This window comes from Melanostigma gelatinosum (assembly GCF_949748355.1).
Source record: "Melanostigma gelatinosum genome assembly, chromosome: 12".
NCBI classification, from domain to species: domain Eukaryota; kingdom Metazoa; phylum Chordata; class Actinopteri; order Perciformes; family Zoarcidae; genus Melanostigma; species Melanostigma gelatinosum.
Genome location: NC_136645.1, coordinates 23,211,821 through 23,237,169, shown reverse-complemented (window position 1 = coordinate 23,237,169; position 25,349 = coordinate 23,211,821). Strand labels below are relative to the sequence as shown.

Genomic DNA, 25,349 nt, shown 5'->3' with positions numbered 1-25,349 from the left:
CAAACTATTCTTACAGTGTTTTAATACCTTTAGTGACTATACTTTTATGATTTAATACATTCAATTAGTTAATATACTGTAACACATAATATCTTCTATAAGTAAGAATATTGTAAACATATTGTGACTAACATATTATTATTATTGTGATACTTCTACTCATCGATAGGGGGGTTATTTAATCGTACTTATAATGCGTTTAATACTGAAATTCTCCACAAATGCCAGATGACTGTCTCGCTGTATTAAGAGTAAATACATGGTATATAACAAATATTGTTTCTTATTTAGTAATGAATATTCAATGTCAAGATTTGTACGTTTGAATTGAGTAAAAGTGTGTTGTTGTACCACTCATAGTAAAATAGTTATTTTGATATGACTTTCAATATTTGGACCGAGAGTATTTTCAAAAACGGAAAGTTCAGAATGGAGTCCCCAACTCTTACTGTATGTTAACAGGAAACTCGGGACATAGCTTTTTTTCAAAATAACTGCAGCAATTTAACTTTTATGATTTTTCAATGTTGAGAAAACCCTTAACTATTGCCACATGATTCAGCTTTTTGATATCTTTTAAACTTTTTGAGCAATTTAACTTTTATGATTTTTCAGCCCTTTTCTGACTTTATAATGGGTGTGTATTGCGCAGCTTAGAGTGCGTGATGTCACCGCTAGAGTGAAGAGCAGCTTGAGATTCTTGTGAAAAAAACATTTGTATTTTGCCACTGTGTCCACAATCTTCACTCTTCATGCATAATTTCTGGATGTAGGAGTAGCTAATATTGTCCTTGTCGTAGAAAAATGACTGTGGAATCCCACAGATTTCCACATTTGACACGGAAGCCGTTAATTGAGAGGAAAACCAACTTTCTGCTCCATAGAGACCAATGTTAAATTTTGCTTCAAAAACATCTTCCACAGAACACGGTACCCCATTTCTAGATCGCCAGTTAAGCCACATTTTTTACACGACAGACACAATTTTTATAGGATCTGTTCTTCAACTCATCCTTCCCCTCAATTATTAATATCGGAGCAATAGGAGGTACGGTTATGGGAGTTTTGATGATTTGTTTGAGAGGTGTTTCCCTGTTTTATCTCCATGAAATGGCTTCAGGCACACAGGTGTTTGCGATTGAGCCAATTAGTGATGTTGATAAACACACATGCACTGCTCTCTCTCTCTCATTCAGGTCTTAGAGACTTTTAGAGGACCCCCCCCCCCCCACACACCCCATTTCAAAATAAAAGCCCCAAAGAGTGAATTCTAATTGAAATGCTTGTGATGAAGCCAGGCATTTAATAACCTCTGTGTGTCAGACATTATGATTATGTCTCCTCCCCCCCCACCCTTTCAAAATAAAAGCCCCATGGATTAACTGTATTTAAACAAGCTCAAAATTAGGCTTTTTTGTTAAAAAAATGAATGCTCTTACTAATACTGCGACAACTACTACTGCTGCTGCTAATATAGTATTACTACTACTTCGACTCTAACTTTTGCTGTTGCTATTACTGCGACTGCTACTACTGCTACCATCAATATTATTACTACCACTACTACTATTACTTATACGACAACTGCTACTACTGCTATTCATGCTACTAAAAGTAGTAATACTACTACAGCTATTAGTAAGACTGCTACTAGTACTACTGCTACATCTTCTACTGCCATTACTATTACTACTACTGTCATATTAAATACTACGACCAATACTATAGCTATTACTATGACTACTGATACTACGTCTTCTACTACTTCTTCTAATTACTAATACTTCTACTACTAATAATACTTCTACTACAACTTATACTACTACTACAAATATCACTACTACTACTAGTACTTATTCTAATGCTACTAATACTTCTACTAATAATACTTCTACTACAACTTATACTGCTACAAATATCACCACTGATGAATTTTTTAAGCCACAGAAACTGTTCAAATATCAAAATGTTCGGCTCTTTCAGGAGAGGTGTGATATGACTTTTCATATTTGTAATCTTTAAAATTTTTGAATTATTAAGCTTTTTGCAATTTGTTTTTGAATTGGATATCTATTTTCAGCAATGTTTTTGCGATTAATTTCAGTTTTCAGCATTCCAACGCATTTTCAGCAGGAAATGCTTTTTCTAGTTGTGTGTGTGTTTACTGTATGTCTGACAAAGTGTACTTGTATGTGTTTGCTGGACACAGACAGGGTGTGTGAGTAGTTGATGGTGATAGTGTGTGTGTGTGTGTGTGTGTGTGTGTAGGACGGGGATGCTTGTTGTGATGAATGGGGACTGCATGACATACAGAACTTTAAGGAATGTGGTTCCTGGCCCAGTCACTGAAGATAAGTGGTGGCTTGTGGTGAACACTAGATGGAGGCATCTCACCTCAGAATGGACACTGGTTGGGTGGTAATGGGCAGAGCCTGAGAGGGTACATAGGAACGCACCTGTACCTGTATGCCGGTTAATTTTGTTTGGAAGTAAATCTCAGAGACTCCATACTCCTGTCTGTTCGTCTCATTTACACGCTTCCACAGTGGTCGTCTCATTTACACGCTTCCACAGTCGCCTGCTGTCACTCAACGGATTGGGGGACAGCAAACCTACTGAACTAATGGAGAATATGTTGGCACTGCTCGGTTCAGGTGACACCGCCTTTCTTTTTGTCCAACTGTTCCTACGGCAGCTCCCGACGCCGGTGCGCACGGCGTTGGCCACCTCGCCGTTTGTGCGCACCAAGGATTACCGTGGGCTGGCAGAGGAGGCAGACAGGATACTGCTGGCCTCTCGTCAATATGTGGCTGCGGTGTCAGACCCCGAGCAAACTGTTGCTGCTGTGTCGGGCCGGTCGTCCGAGCGCAGGGATCAGGCGCAAAGAGAGGACAGCGGGCTGTGTTATTATCATCGCCGTTTTGGCTCCAAAGCAAAGCGCTGTATTCCACCATGTTGTTATGCCAACCAGGGAAACGCCAGAGCCGGCGCTCGTTAGCGGCTATGAGCGCTGGCGTCATCAATGAGCTGCTGTTTATTGAGGACACGTCTTCTGGTCAGCGTCTGCTGGTGGATTCGGGGGCACAGAGGAGCATCCTACCTGCATCGGCCGTGGACGCTTTGGGAAATGCACATGGACCACCGCTGGATGCGGCTAATGGGACTTCCATTCGTACATTTTGCACCAGGTATGTCAAGGTGTGTTTCAATGGACATCAGTTTGGGTGGGAATTTATTATTGCTTCAGTGTCGGTGCCTATACTGGGCGCGGATTTTCTCTGTGCCCACAGACTGTTAGTGGACGTTGCGAATCGTCGGCTGATTGACTCTGTGTCCTTTGACACATATCCGTGCACACTGGGGGGTCCAGGGCCGCCTGCCCTGGCCAATATGCTTGCCACCGGGGATGCGTACCAGCGTCTCCTCTCTGATTTCCCTGCCCTGACTGTCCCCGCCTTCTCTGCCGCTGTCGCCAAGCATGGTGTGGAACACTACATCACAACTGTTGGGCCGCCAGTTTTTGCACGAGCACGCCGCCTGGACGCTGTTAAACTGGCAATAGCCAAGGAGGAGTTCTCCACAATGGAGCGGCTTGGCATTGTGCGCCGTTCTAATAGTCCCTGGGCATCTCCTCTCCACATGGTCCCCAAGGCGGACGGTAAGTGGCGCCCGTGTGGTGATTTCCGGCGCTTAAATAATATTACCACGCCTGACCGGTACCCGGTTCCACACATCCAGGATTTTTCTGTCCACCTGGCGGGAGCCACTATCTATTCTAAAATAGATTTGGTGCGTGGCTACCACCAGGTGCCGGTCCACCCACTCGATGTTCCGAAGACCGCCGTTATCACCCCGTTTGGGCTGTTTGAATTCCTGCGGATGCCATTTGGCCTTAAAGGGGCAGCACAGACTTTTCAGCGGCTTATGGATTCCGTTCTGCGGGGTATGTCATTTTTGTTCGTTTATCTGGATGACATCCTCGTAGCCAGCACATCGGCAGAGGAGCATCGGAGACATCTCCAGCAATTATTCGAGCGGCTCAACGAGCATGGACTAATTGTGAACCCGGCCAAATGTCGGTTTGGCCTGCCGGCAATGGATTTCCTGGGACATCGTGTCTCCCCCCAGGGGGCTGTTCCTCTACCCGCCAAGGTGGAGGCTATTGTTGTTTTCCCCCGCCCCTCACCGCTAAGCCTCTTCAGGAGTATCTAGGAATGGTTAACTTTTACAATCGTTTTCTACCCCATGCGGCTCACCTGATGAGTCCCTTGTACGAGGCGTTAAAGGGGAAGAAAGACAGCGAGGACGTGGACTGGTCCCCGGAGCGGGTCCTGGCATTCGAGAACTCCAAGGTGGCTCTGGCTAACGCTGCCATGCTGGCACACCCATCGCTGGCTGCTCCTATAGCTCTCACAACGGATGCCTCCGATTATGCAGTCGGGGCGGTGTGTGAGCAGTGGGTGGCTGGCGCCTGGCAGCCCCTGGCCTTTTTCAGCAAGAAGTTGCGGGACAACGAGAGGAAGTCTAGCACGTTTGACAGGGAGCTCCTGGCCCTCTTCCTCGCCATACGTCATTTCAGGTTCCTGCTGGAGGGCCGGGGGTTCACAGTGTTCGTTGATCACAAGCCCCTGACTTTTGCCATGGCCAAGATCACAGAGCCGTGGTCGGGGCGTCAACAGCGCCAACTTTCCGCCATATCGGAGTACACTACGGACATTCAACACGTGGCTGGTAAATACAACCAGGTGGCGGACTGCCTCTCCCGGGCACATGTCAGCCCTGTGCACCTGGGCATTGATTATGCAGCCATGGCCGCTGACCAGCTCACGGACATGGACCTTCAGGCTTTCAGGACAGCTGTGATGGGACTGCGACTGGAGGATGTGGCGTTTCAGGACAGCGGCGCCATGCTCCTCTGCGACGTTTCCACTGGCCGGCCTCGCCCCATGGTTCCGACTGACTGGCGACGACGGGTGTTCGACACCATGCATGGCCTTTCACACCCGGGGGTGAGGGCGTCGGTGAAGCTGGTGGGGGCCAAGTTCGTCTGGCCAGGCCTAAGAAGGGACATTAGGCAATGGGCAGCCTCCTGTGTGGCGTGTCAGCGGGCCAAGATACACCGTCACACTAAGGCCCCCCTGGAGCCGTTTCTCATTCCGGAGAGGCGGTTTGACCATGTCCACGTGGACCTGGTGGGCCCACTTCCCCCGTCTCAGGGTTTCACTCACCTCCTCACTATGGTGGACAGGACCACCAGGTGGCCGGAGGTTGTTCCTCTGTCATCCACAATGGCTGCAGAAGTGGCTCGGGCGTTCATCTCTGCTTGGGTGACCCGCTTTGGCACCCCATTAGACCTGACTTCTGACCGGGGTTCTCAGTTCACCTCTGAGCTGTGGAATGCAGTGGCAGAGAGACTGGGTGTGAAACTCCACCACGGCATATAACCCGAAGGCCAACGGAATGGGTGAACGTTTCCATCGCTCCATGAAGGCTGCTCTCCGGGCCACTCTCACAGACAGCAATTGGATCGACCGTCTGCCATGGGTGATGTTGGGCCTGCGTTCCGCCCCCAAAGAAGACCTGCAGGCCTCTTCGGCAGAGCTGGTTTTCGGTCAACCTCTGAGGGTCCCTGGGGAGTTCCTCCCGAGTTCCTCTACTCCTTGGTCCATTGCAGCTCACCAGTCCACCTTCGGGATGCAGCGAGTGCTTTGGCCCCGGTTCCTACACATCACTGCCTTCCGCAGTCCTACATCCCAAAGGACCTGATGGCTGCCAGCTATGTGTTTATCCGTCATGAGGCTCACTGTTCTCCACTGCAGGCTCCCTACGACGGGCCTTTCCGTGTCCTTGAGGCGGGCCCGAAGAGTTTTGTCGTGGACAGGGGGGGGAAAAAGAAGCTGATTTCGGTCGACCGTCTTAAGCCTGCCCATGTGGTTCCAGACGAGCCTGTGGAACTGGCTCAAGCCCCACGTCGCGGCCGGCCACCTAAGTCTGCACCTGTCCCAGGCCCCCCGTCCGTCGGGACCCCTACTGGTCCCCGTCGACGACGGGGACGCCCTCCTGCCCCAACCCCTGCCCCTGCCGAGTTGCCTGTGACTGTGAAATATAGCCGTTATGGCCGCAGGGTCAGACCTCCTGAGAGAGACTATTGATACTGGGTGTAATGTTGTTTGGGGGGTTTGTACGGGGATAATGTAATGTTTGCACATACTGTCAATTCTGAAGGTTATGGGGGGGCCTGTGTGGTGAACACTAGATGGAGGCATCTCACCTCAGAATGGACACTGGTTGGGTGGTAATGGGCGGAGCCTGAGAGGGTACATAGGAACGCACCTGTACCTGTATGCCGGTTAATTTTGTTTGGAAGTAAATCTCAGAGACTCCATACTCCTGTCTGTTCGTCTCATTTACACGCTTCCACAGGCTTCTCTTTGTTTAGGGAAAAAGACAGAATATAATGATCAGTATAGTACATTTTCACTTACACATAAAAGTGAAGTGTTCCAGAGGGTTAACTATCTTAAGACATGATATGATATGATATGTACTGCACCACTTGCTATTCGAATAAAGTTAAACAATGATTAATTCATTTCAATCACTAAATATAATGGTATTGGAACGCAGACATAATCATTAAAATGTGTCAGCATCTATCTGTATTTGTTCATGTTTTCTCTATTTGCAGTGTTTTTTTGTATTTGATAGTGTTTTCTCTTTTTGCATTGTGTTTCTGTACTTCGTTGTGTTTCTTTTGCAACATGTTTCTGTAATTGTTTTTTTTTAATTTGCAGCATGGTTTTGTATTTGGTGGTGTTTTCTCTATTTGCAATGCATTTTTGTGTTTGTTTTTCGCTATCTGCAGCTCTGTTATTGGTGAAGATGTTTTCATAATTTGCTTGTTTTTTGTCTATTTGCATGTGTTCTATATATGATTATATCAGCTAATACCAAACAGTTGGCAATGCTAATAATGATATTTTATCCCAAGTTAAATATTGGTAGGCCTACCCCTCCTGTTACTTTTGGGGTCAATTTGACCCCATTCAATGTCTAACGTCTCTAAATAAATAATTTACATTTTTTTGCTTCATATTTAATGACTTTTCCTAATTTAACGGGGACAACTGGGTAAACATAAAATTAACATGATGATATGTTTTCAATGTCCTGTACGCATCGGTGTTCTTTGGAGTCAATTTGACCCCAGGCTGTTTTAGCTGTGTAAAACAGCCTGGGGTAATACACCTGCGGTGTATTATCAATCTACAAAGTAACACATTTGAACGAATTTGGGTTTGGTGGGGGGTGGAGCTGGTGCTACTGTGAGAGCCTGTGAATGCTATAAAAGCTTGGTGCTTTGGGTGGTCTCTCTTTCTGCTCTCTCTCTCAACTGAAAATTACTTCTAAAGAAAGATATTCTGTCAGTGAGGTGTTGTCACAGCTCTTTGACCATGAAAGTGACAGAAGAGGAGAACGTCTCAGAGACAGAGGATGATGTCGAGAAGGACCCTGATTATGAGGCATCCTCCTCTGATGAGAATGAGACACTCATTGTTGACCCTCCTGTTGTCTCTCAACCACCAGCAAACACTCTACCTTCCAAAAATGGAAAGTTATTGTGGTCCGTCTCCCCACTTGAACAACAGGGTAGACTTAGTGCTTCTAATGTCATCAAAATGGTTCCAGGTCCCACCAGATACGCTGTCAGCCATGTCAATGACATGAAATCAGCATTTGAGCTCTTCATAACACCATCAATTGAAAAGGATATACTTGAGATGACAAATTTAGAGGGCAGGCGTGTGTATGGGAAGAGTTGGAAAGACTTGGATGTGACCGACTTGCAAGCCTACATTGGGTTGCTCATTTTGGCAGGAGTGTACAAGTCAAAAGGCGAAGCAATAGCAAGCCTTTGGGCTGCTGACACTGGAAGGGCAATATTTCCAGCCACCATGTCTCTAAACACCTTCCATGTTTTCTCACGTGTAATACGCTTTGATGACAGAGAAACAAGGCAGGGCCGACGAGAGCGTGACAAACTTGCAGCAATACGGGATGTATGGGACAAGTGGGTTCAACGATTACCCTTTCTTTATAATCCAGGCCCCTACGTGACTGTGGATGAATGTCTGGTTGCATTTCGTGGACGCTGTCCCTTCAGACAATACATTCCGAGCAAACCGGCCAAATATGGAATCAAAACATGGGCAGCATGTGATGCACAGTCTAGCTATGCTTGGAATATGCAGGTGTACACTGGTAAATCCCCTGGAGAAGCGCCTGAAAAAAAATCAGGGCATGAGGGTGGTACTTGACATGGCTGAAGGACTGAATGGTCACAACATTGCATGTGATAATTTTTTCACATCGTACGCCCTGGGTGAAGAACTTCTCAAAAGGAAGATTACCATGTTGGGGACAGTGAGAAAAAACAAGCAGGAGCTTCCCACTGAGCTGCTTTTGATGACGAACAGGAAGGTAACATCTTCAATTTGTGCCTTTACTGACAAAGCCACTGTCGTCTCCTACAGCCCCAAGAAAGGGTAACATGTCCTGCTGATGAGCACCATGCACAAAGATGCTGTCCTGAGCACCAGAGAAGACAAAAAACCACAAATGGTCTTGGACTACAACGAGACAAAGGGAGGTATTGATAACCTGGACAAGGTCACAGCCACATACAGCTGCCGACGCATGACTGCCCGTTGGCCCCTTGTAATTTTCTTCAACATCATTGATGTGGGCGTCTACAATGCCTTTGTAATATGGAGGGAAATGAACAAGGACTGGAACAGCGGAAAACTGAGTCAAAGGAGGATTTTCCTGGAGCAACTGGGTTACGCGTTGGTGAAACCTCATATCGAGAGAAGACTGTGCCTTCCGAGAGCATCAACAGCTGCTGCAACCGTTGTGAAGGACATCCAAACAGAGACATACACCCCAACTCCTCTAGTGGTTCAAACTGGAGGCAATAAACGTGGCAGGTGCCAGGTCTGTCCCAACAGAAATGACTCCAAGACCAGCAACACCTGTGTGAAATAAATCTGCAAGGAACATGCATGCACTCTCTGCACATCATGTGTACAGTAGTGCAAACAACAGGCTGGAATGTACCTTCTGGTGGCCTGAAGGAAAAATAACATACTGTTCATATTCTGTCAGTTCGTATTCTGTCAAACTAATTTTACTGACCATGTAACTTTGTTTTTTACTATCTCGCACATACATATTCGCATTAGTAGCATAGAACAATCCCTGATGCACACACATATTTTTTTTTTTTTATAGTTCATTGTATACACAGAAGTGTTGTGTTCTTTACTGATGTTCTGATGATGATGATCTTTAAAAAAAAAAAAAATCCTTCAAAATTTTTGAAATTAGTTTTTCCTGGGGTCAAATTGACCCCGAACAGAACGAATGTTACTAGTCTTAATAACAGAAATAGTTTTTCATTCCAAACTTTACAGATAACAAAAATATGTACTTAGAGATAATATAAAGCCATTAAAACACCAACAAATTATCTCTTTTAAATGATATGTCAATCGGTGAGATTTTATTCTGATCTGTATATTTCTCCATAGTCGCTTAACAGGTATTCCCAGATGTTTAAGGGGGTGGGTGTCTTTTTTTAATTTTTATTTAATGCGCTATTTAGGTAGTCAACAAACAAGCAAAACGTTACTCATACATAAACTTGGAGAAAAATTTGAATTATGATCATTTTCTGGAGGTTGAAATTGCTGGGGTCAAATTGAATAGTAAAAGATGTTAGTAAATTTGAAGGTAACAGGAGGGTTAAGCATTTACAAGGGTTATACTTCACCAAAAGAGTCCTTTTGACATCCTTGTCTTTAAAATCAGGCTTTGAACAGAGAGCAAGTCACATGCATAAGAGCTTCTAGTTGCACGTGTCTTCCTCCTGCAGTTGGGGGTATTGATGCTGGACCACGAACTCGTGCCTTCACATGATAAACTGATTAGGAGGCTGAGGTCAAAAGAAGACTTTGGGATTTGATTAAAGCTGAAAATGTGCAACTGAAAAAAAGAGATAAAGAGTGTGTATTAGTACTGGTCTCGTGAAATAAGGCTATCTTGGCCACATGATAAAACATGGTTTCCTGTCTTACCAGGAAGGAATGCCCTCTGTTTGGCTCGAATAGATAGAATTGACTCACTTCTTTAATAGTGCATCTATGAGGATTAACTTTGTAGTTAATTTGACCAGTAGTAGGTGAGCAAGCAGAGATACACATATTCTTCAATTGCATATGCATCTGTCAGTCTTATACAACGGTTCGCATGATATCCTACGAAAAGTTACTCCTCATTGTTCCTAACCTGGATTCCCTCAGTAGTGGCGAGGGAAGAGCCCAGCGCCGAATCCCCGACCGATGGGTGGATTAGGGAAATGTGGCATATGGAAGACCGCTTGCCAGGGGTCCTTCTAATCGAGGCTCAGCCCGTGGACGGTGTGATGTCGGTAACAGCTCCCGTCACGCCGGGGTCCGGACCTCGCCGCTTCCCGGGGCCTTGGACTAAGTGCTCGCTCCCCCCCCCCCCCCCTCTCCTTGCAGGGAAGGACAGGGCCCCCTGCTCCCGGCGCGACTGTCCACAGTACGCCCCAACCGCGTTGCATTGCCAGGGCAGGGATTGGCTCACGTAAAAGGCGTCAGGGGTCTGCGGTGATGTCGGCAACCCACCTGACCCAGCTTGAAACACGGACAAAAGAGTCTAATACGCGCACGAGTCAGAGGGTGAACCAAACCCTGTGGCGCAAAGAAAGTGAGGGCCAGCGTGCTGGCTGAGGTGGGATCCCAGCCCCGCGGGGATAAAGAAAGTATTGAGTCATAATTCTCAATAAATATTGATATGTTCTTTATCACTGAGGTCACACAAAATACTTAACTAATGACTAGTAACTAACTGAATTAATCATGAATTGCAGGAGTAATACAGGTTTAAAGCACATTAACATAGTCCCTAACCATTAGTGCATCTCTAAATCATTATATTTATATAAATGCATGAATAATGTACATCTTCTTAATCATTTACTTACACTTTAAAAACTGTTATTAATCATCTACAACTCCTTGATTATTGGTTTATAATATACAATACTTCATTTACAAATGGGGAATCCAACATTTATTAAGTATGAAAACACAATCACTAAACGCATAATAGACTCGTGTTAATGTAGGAACAATGCTTTATAAATGATGAATTAAGTGTTTACCAGTGGTGTATAAAGTACTCAAAAGCTATACTTGAGTAAAAGTAAAGATACCTTACTGGAAAACTACTCCAGTAAAAGTAAAAAGTCACCTATTAGAATACTACTTGAGTAAAAGTCTTAAAGTATCTGATATTTATTGTACTTAAGTACAAAAGTACTTAAGTATCAAAAGTAATTTTCTGATATTAAATGTACATCACAACCTGAACATTAAATGAACATCATAACCTGTTCATTGAAAGTAAAAGTACAAGTAAATGCTGTTAATAAAAAAGCAAAGGGTCAGAATTTTGAGAATTATGAAGTTTATTCTTTTAAGTGCTGTGGCACCATGACCAAGGACATGGAGCTGTGTTGAACATAATTGGGTTGGCTGTGATCCATCCAGGAGCAACAATGTTCAACATAATATATTGTACATAAGTATACTTTTGCATCTACTATGAACTTAACATCATAATTCTCCGAAAAGCAATATGACACTATGAAGGAGTTGTAACAGTGCGTTTATAAGTATGCTCATTAGACTAGAGGATGTAGAGGACCAATGCATAATATTATGTTCAGCAAAACATATCCACTTGATGCATCAGGTCAGTGTTTAGAGAAAGGACACCTGCCTTGTAAACTCCTGTGGGCCTGATTTGAACACAATAGGCAAAGGTTTTGCTCAAGATGATTCTGCAATTGGGCGACTGCTACCATCATAACTCCATCTGATCATCCACAACATGACTCAAATATCAAAACATGATCAATGCTAAAGCAGCACCGAAAGGAACAACCCAGTCATTACTTGAAACTGAAACATGTCCTGTTCATCTTCAAAAGAAGTTTTCAAAATTGTGAGAATTCAGTCTCGCTCTTCTTGGGCTGAAGACTAGTCCTGCGATGCTAAATAGCCTTTCACAGGCCGCTGAGGCAGGTAGAGGTGTGTTCAGCGTTATAGACAGCTTGCACACAGCTGCGAAGGATTTCCCTAATGCTAACGCTAATGCTAACACTAATGCTAACGCTGCGCTCTCTCGGCTCCCGTCAATCCCATGGTGTGGTGGTTAGCTATAGCTAACGTTAGCCAACTAGTGCTGCACAACTGTCAACACTTCCTCAGCTCACTCCTTCCTCAGGGAATCAAAACACCGCGGCTTTGAGAGCACTTGTTTTCAATTGTGCATTAACGTGACGAACCAATGATTTAACTTGCTGCTAGGACCACTGATTCAGCAAACCTGCTTGCTTGCAGTCTGTGTTCCAACACAGTCCCCGACGCTGCTCTCATGATTCATTTTGTTTCTAAAGATAGATTTGATTTTGTAGCGAGTAACGAAGGTTTCAGGGGAAATGTATCGGAGTAAAAGTATCAGTTTTCTTTGCAAAATGTAGTGAAGTAAAAGTAAAAGTCAACAGAAATATAAGTAGTAAAGTAAAGTACAGATACCCAAAAAAACTACTTAAGTACAGTAACGAAGTATTTCTACTTCATTACTATACACCACTGGTTATAAGGCAAGGTGTTGCTGGTATAATGTGAATATAATATAACTGTTATTAAAGCACCAGATTGTGTTTGCAAAGTGCTAGAAGTGTAACTGAAGATATGTGGCGTAACTGTTTCGTTTTGTTGTTGTACTTAATGTTTTGAGTGCATTTACTGTCAGTGTTTGTCATGTAATTAGCTGTCGAGATAATAGCCCAAAGTTGAGCTAAGTGGCTAACCTGGCTAGCAAGCCTGTATTCTGTGTGTTTGCTTTAAGAGTTTACTATTGCTAGTATTTCAGTTCTATAATTTGTTTTCTGTTTATTATCAGAAACTCTGTCATTCTTCGGTCATTCATCGGTGATCTATTGTTCAACTCATGCATGATCTGTAAATCTGTCAACAAACCATAATACTGAATACAGAAACGTATGGATCAAACAGATGTCTGCGTGTTCTCTGACCGGAACCCTGTGCGCCAAAGCTATTATTTGTTTGAAACGAATAATAGCTTTGGCGCCATCATGTGGCGCCAAAGCTATATACTGTAAAATGACTTCACACCACGTTGTTCACTGAAACGTCAAGCTTTTTAGAAATTGTAATCTCTCAAATGTTTAGGTTCTCTATTATGCATACATATTGTGGCAGTAGTTGGCTGCTGTGTGAAGTACACAGATACAGAAAGTTTGCCCCTTGACGATTTGTTTCCTAATTGTACAAGACAAGACCAAATACAATATGAAAGTGGCACATCAGCAAGTGAGTCAAGGTTGGAAAGCTCTTTATTGTCAAAAAAAGGGAAAATGTTTAAAAAAGTATAAAAGTGTGTGTGTGTGCATGTTTGCAGATTGTTAGACAGCTGTAGGTGCCATTTCTGCTTCAGCTGTAGGTGGAGTCTGTGATTCAGGTGTAGGTGGAGTCTCAGGTGTAGGTGGAGTCTCAGGTGTAGGTGGAGTCTCTGCTTCCGGTGTAGGTGTGGCCTGTGCTGAAACAGCGTCTATCAAAGCCGCCATCTCTTCATGATGGGTCTCTGACAAGCATAAGTAAACAGTGTCAAATATGTTTACTGCGTGTAGGATTAGTATCAAGTGTATATAAGAGAAGTTTGTAATTATGGAATGACAATCGTGAATAGCAGGTACGATAATTACCATCTAGAAAGTCCTCTTCATCAGCGGCTATTAAAGCCGCTCTGTTCTGCTCATCCAGTTGATATTTCAGTTTTCTGCATTCCTGGGTTGACTTTTCCAGCTCTCTGTGCAGGTATTTCACTTGTCTGTCATGTTTAGATTGTTCTTTTGATCGTTCTTTTCCCCGATTGACCATGTGCGTAGTGACATCACTACATGTCTGCAGGCATGTACTGTACAGTTTATGTCTGGTGACTGAAGTATCTCCACAGCTATACTGTAAGGAAATAGAGCAAACACGGCAAAATGTAAGTAAATGACAACAATGTGATAGAAGGTATCTTTAATAATCATGTTCTAAGTAAGAACAGTTGAACTTACGGTAAGAAGTTGACAGGCCTGTATGAGTGATTTGATTTCCGGGTCATCTGTTGTCTGGAATTTTGATGGGGATGAAAATGCCATTGCTGTGAAACACACAAGAAAAGGTTTATTCAATATCAGAATCAGAACTGCTGCACAAACGAACAGATAACAGGACTATAATCCAGTGAGCGTAATGCAGCCTTTATTTTAGTGAAATGAGAGTTCACTCAAATAAAAAACCATGAAATTATTTATAATCCATCCAGTTAAATGTCAAAACGGAGAATAATAATTGATGTATACAGTCTTTATTTTAACTGTAAGTGAGGCGAATTCTCCTGCTGTAAGTTGGTGTTAATATCTAACAGAGAAGGCAGTTAATATCTAAAAGAGAAGAAGCTTACCAAGTAAAGTTGATTTCGTGGAGATGTTGGTCAAACAGCTGTCTGGGCTCATCTGTGCTGTGTGACAATTTGAGACGTATTTTATAGCTGGAACCACGCCCCCTTTACGTCACGTATCAGCAGGTCACTAGTATGAGTAGATTGGAAACCCATTGGTAAAGCTATTGATCAGTGAACGAGGACAATGTGTTGCTGAAGCTATGCGTAATTGCAATCATGGTACATTCAGGCCTGGACAATACGAATTCAAATGAAGCGGTTGCTATGCAAACGAAAATAATTGTCTTGGAATCAGACTGGTGGTTTGGGATCACAGATACCGGTCCGTAGATCAGCAGATGATGTCAAACCGGTTTGGTCAAGCTATTGATCTGTAAATGAGGATCATTTGTTCCTGCAGCTTGAGATGAGCCGGTTTCAGGAGATCTGACATATTTTCAAGCTGGACATCTGTCAATAAAACAAGTATTAAAAAACATATTGACTACATGAGACAGAACGGTTCAAGTCATGCTTCATGTGGGATAAGGACGTTTTTGGTGAAAAACCTTTTTCTGTTCCCGGAGCCTGTTGTCTGGCTGTTTGATGATGCAGAAACAGCTGTTAAACATAAACAAAAAACATATCATATACACTGAATAGAATACACGATTAACCGTTCAGCAAACCGGCTGAACTGTAACTGATTTTAAATCTTCAGGTGGTAGAAATGAAAGACATCAAATGTTTACTCTCAGCTCTGCACATGTGGCTTTGAAGGAGAGATACTCAGCATCCCTCTCTCCAGCGCTTCATCTTCATCCATCACTGAGATGCAAACAGATGAGAATTAGAACGTCATTAAATTAATATCTTCTTGCACTTCTTGTATAATGTAATAAACATTATTTTAACAGTGATGGAGAAAGTCTACACATCTTGTACTTCAGTAAAATATGTATTAATACCACCACATGGTGTAAATAGTCGAAGTAAAAGTCCTGCATTCAAATCTTACTTACTCAAAGTATGATCTCCACCATCCAGTCCATAAAAGGTAGATTCCAGAAGGTCTCAAAACCAAAACATGGGCAAAAAACATCTCTGCCATGGATAAAGGGTGACATCTGGAAGATCATGAAAGAACGGGATAGGGCACTTAAATCAGCCCTCAGTTCCAAACTAACTGTTGATAGACACAGATTTGTTATGCTTAGAAACAAGGTCACAAAAGAAATCAGGAAGACAAAAGCTAACTTTTTTATCCAAATATTAAGTGAAGTAAAGGGCAACCCTAAAATAATTTGGAAAAATATTAAGCTGCTGGCAGGGAAAACTGGTGACAACTCAGAAGATCAAATCCAGGTTAACTTAAATGGCAACTTAACACGTGACCAGGAGGAGATCGCCACCGCCTTTAATTCTTACTTTGTAGATACCGTTAAGTCTCTCACACAGAATGCAAACAATGGGCCCACCATTCTCCCCTCCACAGACTTTATTCAACCAGTCTTCAGCCTAAGACCCATTTCTGAAACTGATGTGCTGAAGGTGATAGATTCACTTAGAAACTCTAAAGCCTTAGATGTATTCGGACTAGACACCATGTTTCTTAAGAATATGAAGGAGTCACTGTTATATCCCATCACTAAATTAGTTAATCTGTCTTTTGAACAGAATGCTTTCCCTAGGGTCTGGAAGCCAGCTATAATTACACCCATCTTTAAGGCAGGTGATAGAACCCATGTAAATAACTACAGGCCAATAAGCATTCTCCCCGCTTTCTCTAAGGTAGCCGAGAGGTGTGTAGCACAACAAGTAATTGCTCACCTCAATAGCAGTCCCTTCAGACTCCACCCCATGCAGTTTGGCTTCAGAGCCCAGCATTCTACTGCAACAGCCAACTGCTTCTTTACAGAACAGGTTAAAGCCAAGCTAGATAAAGGGGGAGTGGTGGGAGCAGTGTTTCTAGACCTAAAGAAAGCCTTCGATACAGTAAATCATTCCATATTAATTACAAAATTGGCCAAATTTAATTTTTCTCCTGACACACTATGCTGGTTCAAATCCTACCTGGACAATAGAATGCAGTGTGTACAGATCAACGGTGTTTCATCCCCCATCCTCAATTACAGTGTCGGTGTTCCACAGGGCTCTGTGCTAGGTCCTCTTCTTTTCAGCATGCACATTAATGATCTGCCATCAGTATGTGCACGGGTGGATATACAGATGTACGCTGACGACACAGTCATTTTTGTACATGCACCCAACATCAAACAGGCAGCAGACAAACTCACTGAAGAAATGGTCCATGTCACTAAGTGGCTGTCAGACTCTTGCTTACATCTCAATGTGAAAAAAACAGTCTGCATGTTTTTCTCAAAGAGGGTGAATACTATTACAACAGAGCATCCTGTGTACATATCTGGTGAACAGCTTCAGGTGGTCCCTAACTACAAATATCTGGGGATCATTCTTGACTCCACACTCACATACAAAAAACAAGTGAAGCATGTAATGGCAAAGGTCAAGTTTAGTCTACATAATTTCAGATACATACGCAACAACCTCACAACTGAAGCTGCTAAACTGTACTTTCATGCAATGATCCTCCCTCATATCACTTACTGTCTAACCACCTGGTCACACACTCACAACACAACCCTGAAGCCCCTACAGTCCGTCTATAAGCAGGCTATCAAGGTACTTGACATCAAGCCCAGACACTACCACATTTGCAACATCTTGCCCAAATACCATCTTCTGTGTTGGGATAGTCTTGTCAAATTCCATAACAGCTGCTTAACCTTTAAAATTCTTAATGGCCTTGCACCTCCCCCGTTGAGCACTTTCATAACACAAAAGACCAATAGCAGACTAACCAGAGCAACAGCTCGCGGGGACCTAGTGGTCCCAGGCAGGAGAAGCAAGTTTAGCCAGCTATCATACTCTGTCACAGCTTCCGTCACCTGGAACACTCTCCCATCACACATAAGACAGAGCACCACATACAGGTTCTTCACACACAACCTCAAAGCCTGGCTCATTAACAACCAGGTGTGTCAGCACTAACAGTCTCATGCCTGCCATGTCCGTATGTAGCCTGCCTGCCTGTCTGTCTGTCTGTCTGCCTGTCTGCCTGTCTGCCTGCCTGCCTGCTTGTGTGTCATGTTTGATCCTGTGTCTGCAGGATTGTATTGCACAGCTCTGTTTGCTTGTTTTTGTGTTGTTGTCTTTTTAAACAGTTTTTAAATGTTTAAATGTTTTTAGCGGCTTCTAACACCGTGCCCAGGGACAACGGTTGAAAATGAGCTTTTTTAGCTAACACTGTCACATTTACAGTCATGTTTTTATTAATGTGTGCTGTCGATTAATGTGAACTGTCCCTGTACAAATAAAATCTTAAAAAAAAAAAAAAAAAAAAAAAAAGTCTGACTTAAGTAAAAGTACAAAAAAGCATGTGTTCATCACTTTAATGACTTTATATACTGCTGGTAGTTTAATCTGAAATAACACAATTTATTAGTTGAGTATATGTTGTCTGATATCCTTAATCTGCCAAGTAACTAGTAACTAGTGTTTTAGAAGCAAAACTAAGTCTGAATGTTCTTTCCGGAATGCCTGCATTTTGTTGGCAACGCTCCTATGCGTAATTGCAGTCATGGTACATTCAGGCCTGGACAATACGAATTCAAATGAAGCTGTTACTATGCAAACGACAGTAATTGTCTTGGAATCAGACTGGTGGTTTGGGATCACAGATACCGGTCCGTAGATCAGCAGATGATGTCAAACCGGTTTGGTCAAGCTATTGATCTGTAAATGAGGATAATTTGTTCCTGCAGCTTGAGATGAGCCGGTTTCAGGAGATCTGACATATTTTCAAGCTGGACATCTGTAAATAAAACAAGTATGGTAGTTTAATCTGAAATAACACAGCATTTATTAGTTGAGTACATTTTGTCTGATATCCTTATCTGCCAAGTAACTAACGTTAGTAACTAATGCTGTCAAACACACGTGGCGCAGTTAATGTACATAACTATCAGTGGTGTATAAAGTACTCAAAAGCTATACTTGAGTAAAAGTAAAGATACCTTACTGGAAAACTACTCCAGTAAAAGTAAAAAGTCACCTATTAGAATACTACTTGAGTAAAAGTCTTAAAGTATCTGATATTTATTGTAAGGCAAGGCAAGGCAAGGCAAGGCAAGTTTATTTGTATAGCACATTTCAACAACAAGGTAATTCAAAGTGCTTCACATAAAACCATTAAAAGCATCAAAACATAAGGCAAAAGAAAAGGAGATTTAAAAACAATTAAGAACATTCATTAAAACATTAAAAAACAGTACAAGAAATAAAATGCAGTAGTAAAATGCAGAAATGCAGGAAATTGATTAATATATGAATTGAATGTGGTTCAATTAAAGGCAGCAGCAAACAGAAAAGTCTTCAATCTTGATTTAAATGAGCTGAGGGTCTCAGCAGACCTGCAGCTTTCTGGGACTTTGTTCCAGATATGTGGAGCAGAAAAACTGAACGCTGCTTCTCCATGTTTAGTTCTGACTCTGGGAACAGAAAGTAGACCGGTCCCAGACGACCTGAGGGGTCGGGATGGTTCATAAGGTAGCAGCAGATCAGAGATGTATTTTGGCGCTAAACCATTCAGTGCTTTGTAAACCAACAGCAGGATTTTAAAGTCAATTCTTTGTTGGACAGGAAGCCAGTGCAAAGACCTCAGAACTGGAGTGATGTGGTCCACCCTCCTGGTCTTAGTGAGGACTCGAGCTGCAGCGTTCTGAATCAGCTGCAGCTTTCTGACGGACTTTTTACAGAGACCTGTAAACACACCGTTGACCATTGTACTTAAGTACAAAAGTACTTAAGTATCAAAAGTAATTTTCTGATATTAAATGTACATCACAACCTGAACATTAAATGAACATCATAACCTGTTCATTGAAAGTAAAAGTACAAGTAAATGCTGTGTCACGGGAGTTCACAGATAGGACCCAAACGCAAGACCACAGGAGACAGAAGTGAATGTTAAACAGGTTTTATTTATAGACAGGTGGGTGCAGGTGTGGAGCCCGTGGTCCGACACCCGAGTGGCAGATCGACAGTGTGATGTCCCGTGGCTCGACACTGGAGAGTTGACAGATCGATGGTGTGAGTCCCGTGGCTCGACACTGGAGGGCTGGTGAGTTGACGGCGTGAAGTCCCGTGGCTCGATACTGGAGTCGACAGAGTGTAATCCGTAGACCACAACGAGAGCAGAGCGGCGGAGCGCATCCACAAACACAAGGAGGGCAGAGCCGTGGAGTGTAATCCACAGGGTTTCAGCGGGTTGAAGACGGTACGACCTCACACTCCCAGACTGCAGGACCAGAGTTTATATAGTGGCAGGCTACTCATTAAGGGGCCCTGAGTCTGGTGTGTCAGGCTGCAGGAGGTGATCAGCTTGAGTGTCCTCAGCCGTGCACGATTAAGGGTGCGGCCCTGGGAGGTGTCTGAAGGCAGAGGACAAACAGAGCACATGGCACACCACAACAGACAGGGGAATCCTGGATCCTGACAGTACCCCCCCCTTAAGGCACGGATTCCAGACGTAACACAAGACCCAACACAGGGCGGGTGGAGGGGGTCCGGAGGAGGGATGTCCCCACAGCTATAAGGCCGACTAGGGTGGGCGGCGGGGGTCCGGAGGAGGGGTGACAGGATCTGACCCGCCACGGGGCCGCCGAAGAGAGTCGGCCCCCGGTGCTCCGGCGGCCGGCCGGGAGGGCAGAAGGGCTCCGGACACGGGTGCTCCGGCGGACGGCCGGGAGGGCAGAAGGGCTCCGGCCACGGGTGCTCCGGCGGACGGCCGGGCGGGCGGAAGGGCTCCGGCCCCGGGTGCTCCGGCGGGCGGCCGGGCGGGCGGAAGGGCTCTGGAGAATAGGATGCTGGTGCCGTAGTGGCAGGTACTGGAGGTCTCTGCTGCTCCGCGACGGCAGCGGGCACTGGAGGCCGCTGCTGCTCAGAGACGGCAGCGGGCACTGGAGGTCGCTGCTGCTCAGAGACGGCAGCGGGCACTGGAGGTCGCTGCCGCTCAGAGACGGCAACTGGAGGTCGTTGCGCCTCTGGGACGGCGGCCGTGTGTGGGAGAGGCTGCGGCACGGAGGCGGCGACAGGAACTGGAGCGGACTGCGGCGCAGAGGCGGCAGGAACTGGAGCGGGCTGCGGCGCTGAGGCGGCAGGAACTGAAGCGGGCTGCGGCGTAGAGGTGGCAGCGGCAGGAACTAGAGCTGGCGCTGCGGCGGCAGGAACTGGCGTAGAGGCGGCCGCGGCAGGAACTGGAGCTGGCGCTGCGGCGGGAACTGGGACTGCGGCGGCAGGAACTGGAGCTGCGGCGGCAGGAACTGGCGCTGCGGCGGCAGGAGCTGGAGCTGGCCCTGCGGCGGCAGGAACTGGAGCTGCGGCGGCAGGAACTGGAGCTGGCCCTGCGGCGGCAGGAACTGGAGCTGCGGCGGCAGGAACTGGAGCTGCGGCGGCAGGAACTGGCGCTGGCCCTGCGGCGGCAGGAACTGGAGCTGCGGCGGCAGGAACTGGAGCTGCGCTGCAATGCAGTCTGACTACGGGGAGCCGGAGTCGACCGGGCCACTGAGTGTTCCGCTACCCTTGCATGGCTCAGTCTCCGGCTGAGAAGGCGCTTGACCATATACTCAGAGTTCCCCAGAGGGTCAAAAACTCTCATCAGAGCAGTCACAAAGTCCACATACCCCACAGTATTAGGCTGGTTGCTGCTCACTGTGTACATGGCCCAGTCCAAAGCCCTTCCCCGCAGTAAGCAGACCACGTAAGACACCTTGGACCTGTCTGAGGCGAAAGTCAGGGGCTGTCGGTCAAACACCCGTTGGCATAGCACCAGGAAGCCTTGACACCTCCCCAGTGTTCCATCATAGGGACTCGGAGCCGGCACGGGGGATTCCCAGACCGGCGGAGCGAGGACAGGAGAGGGGAGTGCAGGTGATGGGTCCGGTGCTGGAGCCGGCTGAAGCTGGCCTGTCCGAACCAGTCCCTGCAAGATGCGGCCAACCCCAGAGACCTCAGCTTCCATGGATTGCAGGGCTTGACGCATCTCCATGAGCATCTGCTGGGGTGCCTCCAGCTGCGTGCTATGTCCGGCCAGCGTAGCTGCTCCTGTGGTTGCTGGGTCCATTATGGTCAGGTCGTTCTGTCACGGGAGTTCACAGATAGGACCCAAACGCAAGACCACAGGAGACAGAAGTGAATGTTAAACAGGTTTTATTTATAGACAGGTGGGTGCAGGTGTGGAGCCCGTGGTCCGACACCCGAGTGGCAGATCGACAGTGTGATGTCCCGTGGCTCGACACTGGAGAGTTGACAGATCGATGGTGTGAGTCCCGTGGCTCGACACTGGAGGGCTGGTGAGTTGACGGCGTGAAGTCCCGTGGCTCGATACTGGAGTCGACAGAGTGTAATCCGTAGACCACAACGAGAGCAGAGCGGCGGAGCGCATCCACAAACACAAGGAGGGCAGAGCCGTGGAGTGTAATCCACAGGGTTTCAGCGGGTTGAAGACGGTACGACCTCACACTCCCAGACTGCAGGACCAGAGTTTATATAGTGGCAGGCTACTCATTAAGGGGCCCTGAGTCTGGTGTGTCAGGCTGCAGGAGGTGATCAGCTTGAGTGTCCTCAGCCGTGCACGATTAAGGGTGCGGCCCTGGGAGGTGTCTGAAGGCAGAGGACAAACAGAGCACATGGCACACCACAACAGACAGGGGAATCCTGGATCCTGACATGCTGTTAATAAAAAAGCAAAGGGTCAGAATTTTGAGAATTATGAAGTTTATTCTTTTAAGTGCAGTGGCCACCATGACCAAGGACATGGAGCTGTGTTGAACATAATTGGGTTGGCTGTGATCCATCCAGGAGCAACAATGTTCAACATAATATATTGTACATGAGTATACTTTTGCATCTACTATGAACTTATCATCATAATTCTCCGAAAAGCAATATGACACTATGAAGGAGTTGTAACAGTGCGTTTATAAGTATGCTCATTAGACTAGAGGATGTAGAGGACCAATGCATAATATTATGTTCAGCAAAACATATCCACTTGATGCATCAGGTCAGTCACAGTACGCCCCAACCGCGTTGCATTGCCAGGGCAGGGATTGGCTCACGTAAAAGGCGTCAGGGGTCTGCGGTGATGTCGGCAACCCACCTGACCCAGCTTGAAACACGGACAAAAGAGTCTAATACGCGCACGAGTCAGAGGGTGAACCAAACCCTGTGGCGCAAAGAAAGTGAGGGCCAGCGTGCTGGCTGAGGTGGGATCCCAGCCCCGCGGGGATAAAGAAAGTATTGAGTCATAATTCTCAATAAATATTGATATGTTCTTTATCACTGAGGTCACACAAAATACTTAACTAATGACTAGTAACTAACTGAATTAATCATGAATTGCAGGAGTAATACAGGTTTAAAGCACATTAACATAGTCCCTAACCATTAGTGCATCTCTAAATCATTATATTTATATAAATGCATGAATAATGTACATCTTCTTAATCATTTACTTACACTTTAAAAACTGTTATTAATCATCTACAACTCCTTGATTATTGGTTTATAATATACAATACTTCATTTACAAATGGGGAATCCAACATTTATTAAGTATGAAAACACAATCACTAAACGCATAATAGACTCGTGTTAATGTAGGAACAATGCTTTATAAATGATAAATTAAGTGTTTACCAGTGGTGTATAAAGTACTCAAAAGCTATACTTGAGTAAAAGTAAAGATACCTTACTGGAAAACTACTCCAGTAAAAGTAAAAAGTCACCTATTAGAATACTACTTGAGTAAAAGTCTTAAAGTATCTGATATTTATTGTACTTAAGTACAAAAGTACTTAAGTATCAAAAGTAATTTTCTGATATTAAATGTACATCACAACCTGAACATTAAATGAACATCATAACCTGTTCATTGAAAGTAAAAGTACAAGTAAATGCTGTTAATAAAAAAGCAAAGGGTCAGAATTTTGAGAATTATGAAGTTTATTCTTTTAAGTGCTGTGGCACCATGACCAAGGACATGGAGCTGTGTTGAACATAATTGGGTTGGCTGTGATCCATCCAGGAGCAACAATGTTCAACATAATATATTGTACATAAGTATACTTTTGCATCTACTATGAACTTAACATCATAATTCTCCGAAAAGCAATATGACACTATGAAGGAGTTGTAACAGTGCGTTTATAAGTATGCTCATTAGACTAGAGGATGTAGAGGACCAATGCATAATATTATGTTCAGCAAAACATATCCACTTGATGCATCAGGTCAGTGTTTAGAGAAAGGACACCTGCCTTGTAAACTCCTATGGGCCTGATTTGAACACAATAGGCAAAGGTTTTGCTCAAGCTGAATCTGCAATTGGGCGACTGCTACCATCATAACTCCATCTGATCATCCACAACATGACTCAAATATCAAAACATGATCAATGCTAAAGCAGCACCGAAAGGAACAACCCAGTCATTACTTGAAACTGAAACATGTCCTGTTCATCTTCAAAAGAAGTTGGTTTTCAAAATTGCGAGAATTCAGTCTCGCTCTTCTTGGGCTGAAGACTAGTCCTGCGATGCTAAATAGCCTTTCACAGACCGCTGAGGCAGGTAGAGGTGTGTTCAGCGTCACAGACAGCTTGCGCACAGCTGCGAAGGATTTCCCTAATGCTAACGCTAATGCTAACACTAATGCTAACGCTGCGCTCTCTCGGCTCCCGTCAATCCTATGGTGTGGTGGTTAGCTATAGCTAACGTTAGCCAACTAGTGCTGCACAACTGTCAACACTTCCTCAGCTCACTCCTTCCTCAGGGAATCAAAACACCGCGGCTTTGAGAGCACTTGTTTTCAATTGTGCATTAACGTGACGAACCAATGATTTAACTTGCTGCTAGGACCACTGATTCAGCAAACCTGCTTGCTTGCAGTCTGTGTTCCAACACAGTCCCCGACGCTGCTCTCGTGATTTATTTTTTTCTGAAGATAGATTTGATTTTGTAGCGAGTAACGAAGGTTTCAGGGGAAATGTATCGGAGTAAAAGTATCAGTTTTCTTGGCAAAATGTAGTGAAGTAAAAGTAAAAGTCAACAGAAATATAAGTAGTAAAGTAAAGTACAGATACCCAAAAAAACTACTTAAGTACAGTAACGAAGTATTTCTACTTCGTTACTATACACCACTGGTGTTTACTAATGCTTAACTAATGCTTCATAGTGTAGTTATTATAAAGTAATATGTGGAATCCACTGTTATACGAATCTATAACTATATATTAAAGAAATAAAAACAGTATCAACTATTTCAAATTCTTCGCTTCATTCTACTCAGTGGTTAGTAGTCGGCTAACTTTCTATTTATATTGTGAAGTTTGAAGAAGAGCTTTTCTAAATCAACACATTGCCTGTTAATTCCAGCTTGTTATATGCTTGCTAGCACTGGCACACTGAAATAGGAAGTTGTTCCTATTTATTTCTTAATTCTTATTCAACTGTGATCTTTGTCTCTTTCAGTTGTCAGTCTGGTTGAACCATTGTAAAAGCATAAAAGAACATTCAGACATATAGAGTAGTTCTCTCTGACTGGACACAAACAAGCTTTTGTGGCAGGAGATTCTAAACTTTTGAACAGTACTGAGTCAGTCC

At 44.5% G+C, this 25,349-nt stretch overlaps 1 protein-coding gene across 1 annotated transcript in view; it reads left to right on the top strand.

The window, feature by feature from the left end:
• Window positions 1–25,349, top strand: part of slc2a15a (solute carrier family 2 member 15a) — a 56,288-nt gene that overhangs the window by 4,788 nt on the left and 26,151 nt on the right. The window lies entirely within an intron of this gene.